This window comes from Dermochelys coriacea, chromosome 2, assembly GCF_009764565.3.
Source record: "Dermochelys coriacea isolate rDerCor1 chromosome 2, rDerCor1.pri.v4, whole genome shotgun sequence".
Taxonomy (NCBI): Eukaryota; Metazoa; Chordata; order Testudines; family Dermochelyidae; genus Dermochelys; species Dermochelys coriacea.
The window spans coordinates 178,562,161-178,574,801 of NC_050069.1; the positions used below are offsets into that span (position 1 = coordinate 178,562,161).

General features: G+C 40.8%; 1 protein-coding gene across 1 annotated transcript in view; it reads right to left on the reverse strand.

Moving 5' to 3' along the window:
* Nucleotides 1-12,641, reverse strand: part of POU6F2 (POU class 6 homeobox 2) — a 371,816-nt gene that overhangs the window by 33,286 nt on the left and 325,889 nt on the right. The gene's annotated exons all lie outside the window — the stretch shown is intronic.

The following is a 12,641-nucleotide window of genomic DNA, read 5'->3' on the forward strand; positions in this document are numbered from 1 at the left end:
CTACCCCCTGTCCCAATTTTTCATACTTGCTGTCTAGTCACCCTAAAGCCATTCCATTTTCCTAATCACCTTTGCTTCTCTTCTCTGAATCTTTTCCAGTTCCACTGTATCCTTTTTGAGGTGGGTTGACCAGAACTGGACACAGTACTCAGTGTGGGCACGCCATGAATTTATGTAGTGGCACTATGATATTTTACGTCTTTTTTTGTCTTTAATAGTTCCTAACATGCTTCTAGCCTGTTTGACTGCTGCTGAGCACTACGTGGTAGTGTTCAGAGAATTATCCATGGTGACGTCAAGATCTTTCTTGGGTGGTTACAGCTAATACAGAACCCATCATGGTATACATATAGTTGGGATTATTTTTTTTCAGTGTACATTACTTTGCACTTTTTCAGTGTACATTGAACTTTGCCATTGTGTTTGCCATTTTGTGAGATCCCTCGGTAACACTTTGCAGTCAACTTTGGATGTAATTATCTTGAATAATTTTATATTGCCTGCAAACTTTGCCACTTCACTGTTCACCCCTTTTCCAAATTATTAATTAATATGTTGAACAACAGGGGTCCCAGTACAGATCCTTGGCGGACCCCAGAGTTCACTTTTCCATTGTGAAAACTGACCATTTATTCCTACCCTTTGTTTCCTCTTTCAACAAGTTACTGCTTCACGAAAGGACCTTCCCTCTTATCCCACTACTTAGTACTTTAAAAGCCTTTGGTGTAAGGAGCATAAGTTACTATGAGGGGAATTTATCCATCACTTCAGAGTCTTTAAGGTCCATAAGGAAAGATTGGGTCTCGGTTTCTGAGGTCTCATCTGAAAGAGCCACACATGGTATCCTGCACTGAACTCTAGTCAGACACCTCAGAAGGAAGAAGAACTGAGTGGACCCCGCTCTCATTTGAAACCTGAGCTTAGAGCAGTAAGCAATCCCCTGAAATATTAACATACCTGTAAAACTGAAATACAGATAAGATGACAGACGTGTACTGAATGAAAGGCAGCAGGATCTTTTCACAAATATTATAGCACATAAATACACCTCAGGTGAGGCTTGTTTTTTAAAAAAAAAAGTTTTTCAAGCTAGTGAATGGCCAAAGTTATCTTCAGCATAAACAGGTGCAAATCCCACTGACTTCAATAACTATTTTTAACACATCAATGGAAAATAATACTAATACCACCCTAGTGCTTATATAGTACATCTCATTTGTAGATTTCAAAGTGCTTTACAAAGGAGCTCAGTGTAATTAATTTTATGTGGTATAAGTTTTAACACCATTTGCTGTAAAAATAGCTTTAAAACTTAAGAATACCAGTTGCTTGGTGGCTAAATCACAGAAATATTATCTGGGACAGCAAGACAACAGGAAGACCTGGGGTCTATTGAAAATTAAAGGGGGATACACATGTGAGTTCCAACAGAAAAGAATGACAGGCCTCCATTGAATGTGCCTTGACATCTTGACTCAGTGGCATTCATTTCTGTCTAGGGTGATGCTGACATTCCTTCTTTTTTAGACTAAACATTCTGGGAAGAAATCAGGGGTTGGAAGCATGGGGTGGGATGAGCAGAGGGATTAAGAGGAAAATTGTAGTTCTCAAAATGAAGACAGAACAGAATGTGAAAGTTCCACCCTGAATTAGTTTTTCTGTGGGATGGCCAGGTGGAGTATTCAATCCACCAATTTGAACTATATAATGACACCAGGGTACATTTTACATGCTCAAAGCATTGCACAGATATTATCTAATTTAGCTTTACTACATCCCTTTAATGCAGATAGTTAAATAACCAGATGGGGAAATTGAGATGGAGAAGTGAAGTGACTTGCTCAAGATCAAACTGCAAAAGATTGGCAGAGTCAGACTTTGAACTTAGATCTGCCCCAGCAGTGCATCTTTCTCCAAACCACACTATTTCAGGCATCCTCATTTGGGCTGCACCTATGCTACCAGAAAGAAAAGGAGTACTTGTGGCACCTTAGAGACTAACAAATTTATTTGAGCATAAGCTTTTGTGAGCTACAGCTCACTTCATCTGATGAAGTAAGCTGTAGCTCACAAAAGCTTATGCTCAAATAAATTTGTTAGTCTCTAAGGTGCCACAAGTACTCCTTTTCTTTTTGTGAATACAGACTAACATGGCTGCTACTCTGAAACCTATGCTACTGTCTCTGAGAGGATGATTAATCCAATGGGGATTAATATGAATAATTAGTAGACTACAGGCTATTTTAAAGGGTCTGACTTTCATCATTAATTAAGATAGCACAGAGCACAGCACGTAGCCTGCTCACATGTCCTGGAAGGTTTTTGGGCTATACAATATATTCTTTCACTTTCAGCAAGTGTTAACAAATGGGAAGAAGAACACTTCTTCACTTCATCAGCAGAAACTTTGCATAGGGATCTCATCACTTCACCATGTCAGTAAAGGACATGGCCTTGAGATGTTACTACTGGGCCTATAACTTTAATCAGGAAGGTTTGAATCCCTGTAAGGCAAAACATGCTGCTCTGCTTTATCACTAATAGATATGTTTTCATCCACATTTAAAATGCATTTCTTGGATTGCATATGGACATTTATAGACTGACAGTGCTGAAAATGACAGTTTGTAAGGTCAGAAGCAAAAGGATATCAATACGTGTTAGTGTGTGTCACACCCTACTGTCCTCTGTGCACACACAGCCAGTGACAGAGTGGGGAAAGGATATATAGTACTGAGCTACCCTATACGTTTAGGCGCACGGACATGTTGAGGCATAGGCGTTATGATACAGTATTTAACTACATGTTCCCAGACTACTTTTTCCATAGGATTCCTGCCTCACTCAGTGCACAGGATGGATAGTGCTCAGGGAATGAGTCAGCCATTCAGTGTTTTTATCCCAATCATTCAATTAGTCGTCCTAACCTATTTCTAAAGCCTGCCATGAATACAGAATTATTCACTTCCTCAGGGCTTTTTTTAATCATTGTAGTATATGAGTTTTATCACAAACATTAATTATTTTGTCTCCATTGCAAAATAAGAGAGCATTATTATCTCCATTTTACAGTTGAGGAAACAGACGTATCTCAGGCCACAGAGTGGCAGAGCCAGGATGAGAATCCTTATGCTCATTCCTCCAGGCTATGCTACCTTTAGCATCTTTAGGCTATTGTGTACAAGTTTTTGCAATTCTTTTGCTAACACAAAGATAGGAAGCCAAAGAGCTTCTGCTTCCACCCTTGTAGGATTGGGTGGCTAATTGTGCACATATTTGCACTTCAGCTACCGAATTGTTTTTGTTTAAATGTATAATAGTTGTTTGTTTCCCAACAGTGGATCTTTTCTTATTGCTGCTGTTACATTTATTGGGGTTTGAAATTTGTTTAAAAGTGACTAATGTTCTAAAATGTATCCTGTGTTGGATTTTTATTAGTAGTTCTTCTACAACAAGCATTAATCTTCAGTCAGAAACAGGTATGCCGCCTTGTTTGGCTGCTTCCCCAGCACAGCCAAAGGCAGATGGCAAATTGTGGCAAAATGAACTGTTTAACATCTGCCTTTGTCTCTGTTCAAAAACAGCTGAGTAAAGGCAAAGACAGACTTCATTGGGCTGTTTCTGATGTAAACCAAAGGCTGCTGCCAAGCAAATGCTGCTACTCATTTTGAAAACTGGTTGTGAAGTATTAAAGAAGGGAAATGCTGAGGTTTTTTTCAATAGCAGGGCCCAAAAGCATTTATCGCCTGGCTTTATTAGGGTGTCACATTGCACTTGAAAAATGTATCCAGTTTTGATCTTTTAATCAATGGAAAAGCTGTTCTAAAAAACAACTATATGCACATAACCATTCAACATCCCAAACCACAAGCAGAATATGCATGAAAAACTTACACTTAAAGTAGTGAGAATTGCTAAGTTGGTGGCAGGGAGGAGAGACGGCCTCTAATAGAACAGAACGAAAACCCCAAATCAATATTGAAAAGACAATACAGTGTAACTGAAAATAAAGCTGTTTTATTAATAAACAGAAATATTTAAAAAGAGAAATAACAATTATTTTTAGAGTGGAGCTCAATGCTGTATATTCTTCCTGGAGCTCACAAGGAGTTCAATAGTTGTCAGATGGTGAAACTGTTTGCTTGCTGTTTCCCATCATGGTCTGCACAAGGTTATGCAGAAAAGGACTCTTGCTCTGCGCTAGTCTCCCAAGGTTCAAGCAACCAAGCTCAGTGGCCAGAAGGGCTCTCATGGCTAGAAGTGAACAGCAGCAGTCAAAATGTCTGCTCTTGGCTGTCAAACTCCTGCTCCCAATTGCTAGAGGTGATCGGTACCTTAGGGAGCACATTCCCCAACTGTGGAAAATTGGTCCACCAGCAGCAACATATTTATTGCTCACATACTGGCTAACTCATAGTGTCTATAGAATACACTGGTGTGGTTGCTAGTAGGCTCTTTTTCTTCCCATGTGATACCTGGGTCCCATGTGTGGCCTCTTAGCCCATCCATCCATAGCATTCTCCACCCCATCCAGGGACCCATCAAGTTTGCTCTGTGCCAAAGACTACACAGAATGGGATGAATGAGTCTATGTTGCACCGATAAAGCCCTCTTCTTCCAGGCCTTCGGTTAATTCTCAAAGATACATAGTGATACGTGGTAGCAGTTCCCATATCTCATCTCATCCTGGTAATCCTTAGGAACTATTTCATCACCCACCAGGAGTTCTCTGGGTGTCACTGAATAATATCTGCTACATGTGTGACTTCGGTCACTTCCATACCCTGTGGTGGATCTACCTGGGTGCAGGGAAACACAACACTTAGGATCTTCGTCTGAAAGGTAATGTGTCAAGGACATTAATGTGTGCCAAAAGATAAAAGCAACAATGATACAAAACAACCCTATCCATCAGCTCCCCCGTTCTGATAACACACTTTCTCCATCTTGCTTGGCTAAGAAATAAGATGTGCCATGCACACCAGCAAGAATAAAATCCATTGCATGGCCACTGTTCAGTGAATTATATTATCTCCTTACCAATGGCATTCCAGAGTAGCTTGGAAATGCTTTGGTCATATTGTACTTCCTTGGTAAGGTCTGCATTTTCTTGCTGACTTCATTTGTTGTCTCCTTTGGCATATACTTGGATTTCCACCTCCAGCTCCTTAGATTTCCACTGCAGCTTTAACTTACCTTTGCTATCTGTGGAGTTAAAAGTAACTTATAACTATTAGAGTGCAAAACAGCACCAACAAATACTGCCAGCCAGTAGATAAAGGCACAAAATACAATATATTACTTTCCAGCTTCATCATTTCAGTCCCAAACATCCATCACTATAGGTTTCTTCAAGTAAGCTTCTTGTCAATCCTTTGCATTGCCTCTGAAGTGTCTGGTATCAACGATGTCTGAGATAAAATCATCCACTCAGTGATACAGACTTTTTAGCAGGAAGATGGTGAAATGTTTTTGAACTAAGGGTAGTATAGCAAGATGATTATTCACGAATGTGCACATTCTATAGCTGGTCTTCAATTTGATGATCCTCAGGCATGAATCAGATGTCCAATGAATACTTTGCTGGCCCATTCTGCAAACAGTTCAGTGGCCATAACATAGTTAGATAACTTTGATCATCACAACTTTGTGGTACCTGAGTCCTTAAGCTCTGCAAGAGGTAACATTGCGACACATGATTCATTCTCTGAGACACAAGAAGGTTTTTAAGCTTCCTGAAATGTACCACATATTGGGAGTTAAAGTATCATCTAAATGCATTTCCTTTCTTAGCTTTTGAATGGAGAAAAGTGTTTGTATACAGAAATTCAGACAATAACCAAAATCAGAAGGGTCATCAGCATCATGCTGCACAAGTTAAAGACATATCTTTTCTTAGGTTACATTTCTGCAACCCATTAAGAGAAGAATGAGAAGTGGAAATGAGTGAAATGTATTAGGGATTTTAAGTTACTGAATATTTGCCAGTCACTTTAAGACTACTGATGGTAGGACCAACAGGATAACAAGACACCTCATTAGCCAGGAATCTGTGCCTATTTGTTTGTGTTTCAACTTTGGGATTTTGAATTATTCCAAGTAAGCTATAAGACCATAAGTGTGTATGAAATATGGAAGGAAGAGTAAGTTCTTGTTATCTATGGTACACAGCACAATGTTTGATTACAGTATGGTGCACTTACTACAGGTTAATAAATTGCCTTCAGAATCTGTTTGCATTAATAGAAGGGTTCTTTCCTGATAGTGACTGTCCCATGATCATAGATAGTTTGACAATAAAAAGAGAGAGTAAGGGACAGAGTAAAGCAGGGTGAGGATTTTTCTTTTGGACTCAGTCAGATTCCCATATTCTTAGTTACATCTATTCTACCAGTATGTATGGGAGTCTGTTATTGTGTACTTTGCACACTGAAGATCTGGAAGTTATAAGATGCAAGTTCAAGTCAATGAGTGCTTTGCACTTGCACCTTTTTCTGGCTCCTCAGTATGTAAGTTACACTAATGTAGACTTCCTTAAAGATCAAGAGATTGGGTGTAAAACTAAAGCAGACTGACTGAATCTAACTATGTCTACTGGAGTCAAAGAGATGATAGTTTACATCACGCATATTTGCATTTGAGGCTGAGAAAGCTTGAAACCATGATTCAACAGAATGCTCTTCCAGAGAATGGGGCATCAGATAATGAAACTACAGCCAAGTATCTATGAAAGTACATCTCAGGATTGTCATTGCATATAAAGAAATATGGTTTTCAAGGTTGAGCATTGTTCATATATCTCATGGTAAGTACCATAATGGAACATTGAGTTTGACATTTCATGTTCCTACTTTTGCAGCAATTCTTTTTAGCAAGTAGTGTTTGTACAGTAACACTACACTGTACAAGATTTTGTTTTTCATTGTAGCAGGAATGATGTGATGAAATTATTCTCAAGCAAATATAATAATGCTCTATTAAAGGAGACACGTCTGTAGTCGGAGAAATGTCTCTTCTCATCAAACATCCCTAATAACACAGTTGGGGTTTTCATGTAGCAAAAACTTAAAAAAATATAACAGACCAAATAAAAATCAGAAGTTATGTAGGGTTTCTGTTTAAGCTGGTTCTCAGGGAACAGTTTATTCAACAAATGTAGTTCCTTTTTTTGCTATGGGAATCCGAATTAGTCATAAAGAGTCTTTAAGGGCTTGATTTCCAGAGGTGCCTGGGCACTTGCTGAATTCAACTGGATATCTGGGTGCTAAGAACAGCACACCTGTCAATTTCTACAAAACTGTTCATTTAAAACTTTGATGAATGGCTAATGCAAATGCATTTCAGCATATGGACTGCTTGCAAATTATTGTTGTGATTAAGTATTTGCTATAACTGGCTGTTTTAACTGTCCTCCAGTACCAGGAGCCTGTAAGTGAGTGTGGCTGCATGGGGAGGGGGCTGACATGGGTGTGGTGCAGTATATGGTTCTCCTGCTGCAAGCCTTACTGAGGGAAGGAAGGGGGCATTCAATATCCCTATAGCTAGATAAGGAAAGTAAGGTGGCTTCAGCAGCATTGTGAAGATTTAAAGAGGCAGCATTCGTTTAACAACTGATAATGAAAACAGTTTCACGGGCTGTGACATAACGGGGTACCAAAATTAACATATGGACACATTTGACAGCACAGTAGAAGACTGACCTATGTACATTGAGTGGTTGGAGCAGTATTTTGCGCTCCAAGATGCTCCACAAGAGAAGAAAATGGCTGCATTGCTGAATTGTATGGATGATAAGACAGACCGTCTACTTGGCAGTCTCATCTCCAGACAATGATGAGTTAGTGACAATATTACAAGAGCACTGACTATTGCACTATACATTTACCATGTGTACTTCCAACAGGGTGATTTTCTCTCGTGTACATATTTAACATAATGTCAGTCCATTCCTAATTGCTGTTACTGAAGGTTTCCAGAGATTCTTTTTGTGGAATCACAGACTCAGCTGAACCCATTTCCAGCTCCATCATATGAGGTTTCCCATTCACCACAGGTGTCTCCCAGATATACACTTCAAGACATGCATTGCTTAACTTGGAGAAGTCATCCTCGCTGTTTTCAGCTTTCAAACATGCACCTTATGATAGGTTTCTGGTCTTTTTTTTTCTTGTCATTTGGTATTTTGTTCTTTGTGGTGGACCTGCAGACCCTTGAAGGGGCCCCTTTTTACCACAGTACCAATGGCCTCAGGCCAGAAACAGCAGTCAGTTGCACTGTATCCACCGTTCCCACAGCGATAGCAATTTCCCTGTGACTTTTTGTCTTTTCTTTTCACCTTGGAATATAATGTAATTTGTGTGTAGAGTGTCCACTCTTACCTATTGATTGAAACTCATTTTGACTCTCAGTCAGCACCTCTATAGAAGTAGCTATCTCCATAGTTCTCTTGAATGTGAAAGTGGTTGTTGTTAGAAGATGCTTTTGGGTTGTTTCATCTCTAATACCACATGTCAATTGATTCCTCATGGCAACTTGCAGGGGGTATTTCCAAAACTGTAGTGTTCTGCTAATCTTTGTAGTGTAGCCCAATGCATCATGATGGTTTCATCTTCCTGGTGGCTGTACTTATGGAATCTAAAGTGCTCAGCTATCTCTAAGGGTTTTTCTGCAAAATGCTCTTGTAATATTGTCACTAACTCATCATTGTTTGGAGATGTCAGACTGCTGGCTGTACTTATGGAACATTGTACTTATGGAACAACCAAACAGCATTGTTTGGATGAAGGTGGCTGAACAGTATTCACTTGGTTTGGCAATTGATCAAGGCTCTTCAAATCCATCAGAGGGCTAGCTCACAACAGCAGCTGGAAGAGATCTTATTTAGAACTGTGCCAGTGTTTCAGAAGGGCATTGGACATCTATGACCATTAATGTGACCATTAATCCTGTACTCTGGATGGAACAATAACTCTTACCTCGCATTGAAGACATTTTTCTTATCACTGGCCAGAGGGAAGAAATTCAGAAAACTGGACTTAGCTCAGGCTTTCTTGCAAATAGAAATAGAGGAAGGGTCGAGGAAATTCCTCACCATCAACACTGAAAAAGGCATGTTCCAGTACAACTGAGTGGTATTTGGAGTGGCATCCACCTCTGCAGCTTGGCAGAGGGTGACGGATCATGTATTCCAAGGAATACTGTAGCTGATATTTTGATGACATCATTGGTGCCAGATCAGTGATGAGGATCATTTGAACGAGGCACAAGTTTTCAAAAGGTTGGAAGAATACAGATGACAGGTGAACTGTGATAAATGTGAGCTCTTGTAATGGGGTGGCCGCCACCTCTAATGACTGCCTCCTTCTGCTTGACTGCATGTGCCTGCATTCTCTCTGATTGTGGTGAGCCCTGTCCGTAGTTTCTCAGGCAGGTTTTCAGTGACTCAGCCCACTGGCCAAGTCACACACACCAGAGTCTGTATGTGAAATAGAACAGACCCTTCCGGGGTATACAGTCCACCAGGGGCCTATCCCAGTATCCCTCTGTTGGTATCTCTGTCGTCCTCCCTGGGCTTACTCTTTAAATAGTCCTATCCCTGGTATGGAGTCATACCTTCAGGGATTCCTCTCTAGAGTCACTGCCTTCCTGCAGCTCAGTTCTTACTCAGTCCCAGCAGCCAGGCAGGAGCTCTTTCTTGCTTTCCCAGTCCCTGCCAGCATTGATCTGTCTGTGATCGGCAGTTCCCTTTGGCCAGCCAGGAGCAAGTCTCTGCACCCTCTGGCTCCAGCAAGAAACTGACTGACTCTGGTCCTGCAGCTCCTTTTATGTGAGTCTGCTGGGCCATGATTAGCTGCTCCCTGCAACCTCCCTCATTGGTTGATTCCCTGCAACCACTCTAGGCCAAGTGGAGGACTTCTCTTCTGCTCCTCTCTAAGAAACAGTGCGGTCGGACCGTGAGGCCTCCAGCAGGGGGCCTCTGGGTCTAGTTCACTGCATCACAGTTCTTCAAGTTACATACTGTGGACACATCATAGATGCAAAAGGACTGCATAAATCACCAGAGAAAGTTGAAGTAGTTATGAGGGCACTTTACCCTGAAGATGTATCACAGGTTCGTTCATTCATCAGATTCATTAAATTAATAAATTCTTGCCAAATCTAGCAACAGTGTTGTATCCACTGAATCAGTTGCTTCAGAAAGGGAAATGCTGGAAACAGACTAAGCAATGTGAAGAGGCTTTCCAGAAGGCAAAGCAGCAAATGTTAACTCACTACAACCTGGAGCTAGCAAGCTCCTTGGCATGTGATCTGACACCCAATGGAATTGGAGCAGTGATCTCCCATGTGATACCTGATGGTCAGGAACAGCCTATTGCTTTTGTTTCCAAATCCCTGAGTCCAGCAGAACACAACAATGCCTAGATAGACCATGAAGTCTTAAGTCTGGTCTGGGGAGTTAAGAAATTTAGACATTAACTCTATGGTAGGAAAGTTTATGCTTATGATAGATCATACACTCTTGTCCATTTTAACCCAAAAAGTGGCATTCCAGAAATGGCCGCTACTTATGTTCAGAGGTGGGCTTTATTTTGGGGGGCCTATAACTGTGGTGTCAAATTTAAGGGAACAGCTCAACATTGTAATTCTGACGGGTTATCATGACTAGCACTATTGGATACAAGCTCCATGCAACAAGATGAACTTACAGCTTTTGAAATGTTCAATGTGGCACTGATTGGCATACTTCCTATTACTCAGCTGATACTGAAACAAGAAATGTGCAAAGACATTACCTTAGCAGAGGTATATGAAGCTATCTTAAAAGGCTGGAAGACAGACCCAGTGGAGAGTATAAAGCCATTCTTCCACCAAAGGAATGAAATCACAGTTGCTCAAAGTTGTCTGATGTGGGGAATTCATGCCATCATTCCTACAGAACTACAGACAAGGGTCTTGGAAGAGCTACATACAGGGCTCTCTGGTGTAGTCAAGATGAAGACATTGTGCAGAGAGTATGTCTGGTAACTAGGTATTGACAGACAAAGAACTGTTAGTGAAGGACTGTTCTGGCTGTCAGAAGATGCAAAATATGACTGACTTGGTGAATAACAATTCATCCTTGGAACTGGCTAATTGCTCCCTGGGAACAAACTCATCTGGATTCACAGGCCCATCCTTGTGTAGAGAATTTTCTAAGAGTAGAGAATGGATATTTCAAGTGGCCTGAAGTTTTCTGCAAGTCATCCACAATTTCTGCAAGTACCATACTAGTTCTGCAAAGTCTTTTTGCTTGCATGGGACTGCCAGGTCAAATTGTCCATAATTTGTTTCAGCGGATTTCCAAGCTTTCATGAAAAATAATGACATCAACATGTTACATCTGCACCATACCATCCATCTTGCAACAAATGGCTTAGCAGAACACTTTATTCAAAACAAGAAACAAGCATTGACAGCTGCAACAGAACAACCAGGTTCATTACAGGCCAAAGTTGCAAACTTCTCGTTGGCTTATTCGAATGCCGCACATGCAAAAACCAACCACTCGCCTGCAAGTTTGTTCCTAGGGCACAATCTCTTATCTCACCTGAGACAGGTAGGTAATCAACAAGCAGACTGATCAAACAAAGCACCATGGACACTCTTCAATTAGCAAGTTATGGATGGGACAACATGCTCTTGCTTGAGATTACAGAGGTGACAACAAGTGGGTTTCTGTCACTTTCCATGCTCAGAAGGCACTTTAATTTGATGCCATTGCATTGATACCTGCTATGATATGGCATTGCCACATCGAGCAGATTCAGGATTTATCCCCAAAACAAAGTGTCATGGCACTGGCTGTACCTGATCTGGCTGATTCAAATTCTGAAGTTCAGGACACTGCATTTCCTTTGATTCCTAGCAGAAAGGAACCAGAACCGAATTGTTATCCAAAGCCATCTTGTCTACTCCAGAACCTGTGCACCAAGGAAATCACCTAAGTGATCAATCTGTAGTTTAAATAGTTAATAGGCTGATGAATGGTACCAAAGCAGAATAATCTGCTCACTCTGTCGTGAGTGCTCAGATAGCCTACTCTGACCTCCTTAGCTATAGCTGCAATTTATAATGTTAAGTTAGACATGTTTGGGGGAGGGGGGACAATTCAATAAGGGGGAAGATGTAATTGTGCATGTTCCATGCCTAATCACTAGAAGGCATCTCTATGTACCAAGATCTCTAGAAGTAAATCAGAAGAGTGTGGTGGAGCAAGAAGCAATGCAGCAGCTGAATAAACAAGCAGGTTCCTTAGCAATCTGTCCATGTCTTAATTGGCAAGGTCCAGGCATAAGAGATCTAGCAGTATCCACATCCCTTATCCTTCTTTGATTTGTGTTTTTATATCATAAGCCCTTCAGGTCAGGAATTGTCTCTTTTTGGTGTTTATACTGTGCCCAGCACAATGGGACCCCAAATCCTAACCAGGGCTTTTGGCACTACCATAATATAAATATGTACTACTACTACTGCTAATGCCTTACAGCCAAAAGATTGGACTTGATTACAGACAGGAGAGAATCGAAGTACCAGCAAACAGGGCATATTATAGCAAAAAACATGGAGACAAACTCTGGAGGTCAGAATCAGGAGTTGGGGAG